Source organism: Habropoda laboriosa, unplaced genomic scaffold (assembly GCF_001263275.1).
Source record: "Habropoda laboriosa isolate 0110345459 unplaced genomic scaffold, ASM126327v1 scaffold797, whole genome shotgun sequence".
Classification (NCBI taxonomy): Eukaryota; Metazoa; Arthropoda; class Insecta; order Hymenoptera; family Apidae; genus Habropoda; species Habropoda laboriosa.
In genome coordinates, this window is record NW_017100886.1 from 320,216 (window position 1) to 326,208 (window position 5,993).

The 5,993-nt window shown below is 32.6% G+C and overlaps 1 protein-coding gene across 1 annotated transcript in view; it reads left to right on the top strand.

Annotated features, from left to right (window-relative positions):
* Positions 1–4,692: 4,692 nt before the first annotated feature.
* LOC108577482 (zinc finger protein 883-like) overlaps positions 4,693–5,993 on the top strand; it is a 4,789-nt gene continuing 3,488 nt past the window's right edge. Inside the window, exon 1 of the mRNA XM_017940641.1 lies at positions 4,693–4,903. The gene's annotated coding sequence lies outside the window, so the exon portion shown is untranslated. The remainder of the gene's footprint in view (positions 4,904–5,993) is intronic.

Here is a 5,993-nt window from a genome sequence, read left to right on the forward strand (position 1 = left end):
TAGTGTTTTCATTTTTAAGAGTGGTCAACTTCTGAAGCAATTACTGAATTTTTAAATATGTTTTTAAAATTTTTATAACATAACTTTTTTAAAAAATTGGCCTTGTTACATAATCTAGAAGGCTTAAAGAGTATTTTCAGGCATCGACTCTCGCTAGTTAATCACAGAGCAAGTGGTTACTATTGTTCCTGTGGAGGAGTTCTCTTAACTGGTCAACTACTGGTACCTTTACCATACTTTACCAAAATTATGTATTCGAGTATTCGAATTACAATTATTTCATTTAATAAAATATTTTCAAAACATTTTTACACAATACAACGTTCTTCAAGAAATATTTGTCTTTAACTATTAAAAATTTTCAAGTCAAAATATTATTGAAATGAACTTTGAATGGTTTTTCATGCCTTGAATCGGTAGAAAATGTCATCCCCATCTTAATTTTATCAATGTTTCCTCTTAGGATTTATTTGAAATAAGACACACTTTGGATTGTTACATTTTTACCGATTATTGTATTAAACGTTTTATTTTATAAAATATTGAATCACTAATTTATATATACACATGCATAATAAAATTATTTATACAATAGACAATGATATAAAATATCTTATGAAACGTAACTCATTATTTGTAGTACATAAGAATGTCTTTCTTTTCCTTATTTTTTTAATGAGTTCTTTTACATAATGTCATTTTTACAAAAAATAAAATACAAATAAGAGCATATGTGTATAAAAGCAACAGTAAGTACGTATTATGTATTAAAAAAGTTTTAACTAAATAAGAGAGACTTTTTTATTTATTACTTTCTATAATTCGCTTACTAATATTAATACGAATTAATATTTTGCAGTATTGCAATGAGTTTCATCTATTCACGTGATTTTTCCATTATATAATGTTGAAAAGAAATAAATGAGGAAGAAAAAGCTAAACAAAGTCATGTTTGTATATATCCATACGACCTTGAAATGTAATACCTGCGTATTGCAGTTGACGGCATACATTGTTACACGTGGTATGAAGCTATTGACCTTAGAAATACTTTCCACTTTCTACTTAACACATTTATGTTCATTTGACCTCCTTTAGTCTCTTCATTCTTTTTTTTTCTCACAAACACACGCGCATACAGTTTAATACGAATATATACTTTTTAAAATAACCTTGCATTAAATAAATTGTCCTCATATTGAATAATATCAGATGAGCAAAAAATTCATTAATTCTCATAAATGATTTTAAATTATGCAAAAAACGTAATATGTTTCTTTCTAATTCATTTTTATTGACATTGTTTAAAAGGTAACAGTAGTATAATTTAGTTGAAAAATAACATGTTACATATTATGTACGTATGACAACATTGCGAGTCATCGATTAGAATGAATAACTGACCTTTAATCAAGTCAATATACATACTTACCAAAAGCACTGAGCTAAACATATTTGTGCAGTGCATAATGAATCTTGGTTGATTCAGTTTTCGTATATTTTCAGTGTACTAATTTAAGAATTTAAAACTAGTTCTCTATTTGTAATGACTTTCTATGTTGCCTATAGGATTGTAAACAAACGAAAGCTGGTTGACAAAAAAAAGGAAAACGATTTAGGCTGCATTTTCTCTTCCATTTACCATTTTGATTTCAGCATGATCGCGAGTCATTTCTAAGGTCGTCGCTGACATAGCTTAAAACAAATTGCGTTAAGATTGGTCAAGGTACGACATCGCTCTAAAGTTGATTGTTACCTCGACTCTCACCCCACCATTCACACATCCCCACGCCAACGAGATTTCTAGTTGGTCCATACCCCCACCACTACGCTATTCAACCTCTTCTACATTCGACGTCTCAGAACCCTTGTCGGCTCGCCGCGACCCCGACACTGCGTGCGTTTTGAGCCACGTAAGTTGTGTTGACCCACGTGCCTCCGCAGGAGTGTACATTACGTTGACAGTGCCTTACGTTTTTCATAAATTTTTTACAACACGTATCAAGCAATCTTGTACATGCCTTTATATTTACTAAAGATATTTAATTAACATTTATATATGCGTATTAGCATGTTTAATTATTATCGTTACTTTATTGAAAAATAATTATCTTCAATTTAAGGTTGACGGTGAGACAAAATTTTAATCCTATCACGCAAAATAGATTTGTATTAAATGTTTTGATAGAAGAAAGATGTGCTACATATTTAAAAGTAGCATAGTTTCATGTTGCTACTGAAACTTTAAACGGCAATCTTATCTGTATGTGCGTGTTACAACGTTGACGTATTTTATCCTTTGACTACATTTTAAAGCTACTGTTCATTAACGTATTACATAATATCTTAGCGTGTCGATTGTTATTTATGCAATACAAATGTTAATGCCCAATAACATTTGCATTCTATCAAATTTTTATTTTAAATTTGTGCAAAATTGACATAATTGAAACGTGACTCAATAAGACTTTTTGCAGTATTAATAACAATTATTACTAACAAGTATTAATAACAAAGAAATTCTTTCTGAGTATATCAAACACAGAGGTAATAAATATGGCGTTCTAACATTGAAATTCAGAATATATAATAATATACTGTGACAAAATCGAATTTAGGATACACCGTACTACATTATCAACGAACGCGTATCGATGAAGCGCAGCTATCGCACCATTGGTTACGGAAAGGTTTAAAATTTAAATAAAATCTGATATGTATGTATACACATACGAATCCATACTAATTAAGTACGTAACACTATTGTATTGAAATTAATTTACTATATTAAAATTAACAAAATATTTAAAAAAATTAATAAATGATGTGCTAATATTAATATTTCTAAAAGATTATGATGATGTGTACCGTTTTTTATTTTATTTAAAAAATTACCTGTATTTCTCGAGCTAAATAAAAAATTAAAAGACATACATATATTTTCTTGACATTTGATTGCATGTAGAAATTATTCATCACTTTTATGAATTCATGTAAAAACACATGAAAATATTCAAAGATATTCCATAAAGTTTTAATGTTGTTACATGCGGCAGTAGCCGGTGTCGTTGCTACCGTCACTGATATCGCTTATATGCTATGTCACAAGCACAGTCTCAGGTGCACCACTACATAAAAAGCAGAGTATCACCGTAGCCATCGTTCTTGCTGCCGCACGCGGCGTCCAATGCCCTATCCGGAGGTAGCCGTAGCGGTTTCCACCCGGCACACGTGCACCGCGCGCAGTAGGTCATTGCTCTCCTCTGTTCGAAAGTAATATCGTTACGGCTCTCGACACTTGTCCCAGGCATGATCACATCGAAATCGAACGAAATTTGGCTGTTCGCATTGAATTAAAAGTTAACACATACATAGATTCGACAATTTTTTTTTTTCCAAATGTTCTTGCAATATTACTATTTGATATATCCCTTTCTTATAGCAATAATTTTATTGAATTAAAATATAGATAAAATTTTACTAAAAAATTGTATATTATTGTCGTAGATTTTTGACTAAGAAAAATCAAAACATAATTTTAAAAATATCATACATATATGTAGATATTTTGGAAGCAATGGAACATGTAATACATAATAAGGAAATAAAAGTAACGATGGACAAGGAGGGGACTCTTCAAGCAGTGAGAGAACTTGGGAGGAAGAAAGAGAAAGTACTTATATACATGCGTCGATCACGAATTTACCAACGCATCTGTATCGACCGGATTTAATCCCTCACAGTTTCTGATGCTGGCCGTTATCCTACATATGTATATACAATATCATGCATATTGCCTTTTCCTTGTCATTGATAAACACTCCTTTCTGGTATGCTAATATTCTTACGTCTATAACAATGTCTATATACTAAACAATTATTATTTCTTGCCTTTATCCAATATATCTTTTTGAAATGTTTCTAAGAAAATGTATCGATAAAAAATGAAAATTAAATATTATTTCCCTCGATATAGTGTTCATAAAAATGTATTAATATTTTATAACGCTTCAATTTCAAATTCATTACTAAAGCTATAAATAAACTTTATCATCAATAAAATATAATGAAAAATGCGGAATTATGTTTTAATACGATTTATTTACACGCTATTGCATAATTTTTATAATTTCTATTTGAATACTATATATGTACATATGTATGTAATTATACAGGCATAATTTTTCATTTAATCAATATTTCATCCAAACATCAAAAGAAATAACTTTTTGATAATTAAAAATTATTGTGGATCTAGTGCAATTTGACAGAAAAAATTAAAAGGAAAAATAAAATTCATCCGGAATCAAATTCATATTTTGATTATTCGACCACTGATAACGAATTCATGATTAACCAAGCTTATCGTATCGTGCCGTAGCGTCACGTACGCGCGTGTGTAGAATGTGAACACGTCCCTATAGACCGGTGATATCTACATCTCTGTCTGTCGGAGATCTCTGTTGTACTTGTACCGCGGGGTCGGCTGAAACCACGACGACTGCCTCCACGTGCTGCGAAAAGCATTTAGTCGCCCTAAATTGTAGGTCGCCGTCGTTGTCGCGATGGTAGGAGCAGCCGAAGTGGTGGGGCAGGGTCGAGTGTGGCACTTCGGCCATGATCGATGATTTCCGTCGCTATTCGGCGTGGCACAGGCGGTAAACATTACACAGTACGATTGGCCGTGTCCTGAGGCGGGTCCTTTGGTTTCCGAGTTTGAGTTTTTCGTCGACATTCAGTTGTGAGAAGTGACAAACAAATGCAACATGCGTTAAAGAATACGCGTGTGTTTATTTCTGTTCGCCAGTTTAATTTTTTGTTATTTCGTTGTTCTTAAAAAAATGATAAGCCGAAACGTGGAATTTCTTGGCTGTGGAAGAAGGGCTTAACAAGAGCCTCACAGGTGGGTGATTTTGACATTTCTGCGTCATTCAGTGTGCCATAACCAGTGAACTCTTAAGTATTTTTTTTTATGAGAGTTTGTTGAAGTTGATTTTAAGGTACTACTGTTGCAAATAATACGCAAACAGCTTTGTACTTTCCATTCTTTCTCTTCAGGTGGTTAAAGTACTATATATGTTGAAAATTCAAAAATATTGTAAAAATAAAAACAATAACTTTCAAGGTTTTACTCAAACATTTTATTTGCTTTAATTTCTCCAAAATGATCAAATTTTTGTAAATAAATTCAAATTAAAAATTAAATATTTGAAAAAAATATTTTCCTCAAAAAAGAAAAGTTTTTGGTAAAAATGTAAAAAAACGGGGAAAAAAAAAAAGAAATTACTGACACTGAAATCGATAGTTTTCTCCTTGGCCGCGAACTTCAACTGCGCTGGCAGCGTCGTTTTTCGCGACCGATCACATTTTTATGTCATGGGGGCATCATGAAATTAAGAAAAAAGAGGGAATAAAGAGAGTCTCTGCGGAAAAAAGTGAAAGAAAGATCGCAACAGATTCGCTTAGGAGAGGCGATATGTACCCGTGGTCTGTGATGTAACTCAACGTCCTTACTGCGCGGCGAGTTGCACGAGGTCGGTGATCGCTATAAAAAAATGCGGCGAGTACACGTGGAGGCAGCGGCTGGCGGTTTCTACCGCGACGCGGCGCGGTATTGCACCACCGCCGACCACGACGACTGCCTCACCGAGAGACGCGCGCGTGCAGGTTTAACCCAGCCTTAACCTATTCTGAACTGACGACCTCGTAGCAACGTGCGAACAATGTCGGGTTTCTTCAATAAGCTTCCTATCGGATTAGCACTTTTTTATGTTGGACTTTTCCAATTGTGCTTTGTTAGTTGAATCATTATAATAAATATGTTGTATTAACTCAGCGAAAAAGATATCGTTAAAATCTACCTTTATTATTAATGGTATTGCATACATATGGTATGTTTCTTTGATTTCATTTTGACATTTTTAGGGTAATAGTAATTATAAAGTTCCATTATATGTATTTATAAGAAATGCATTTTGAATGCAATCTAATTA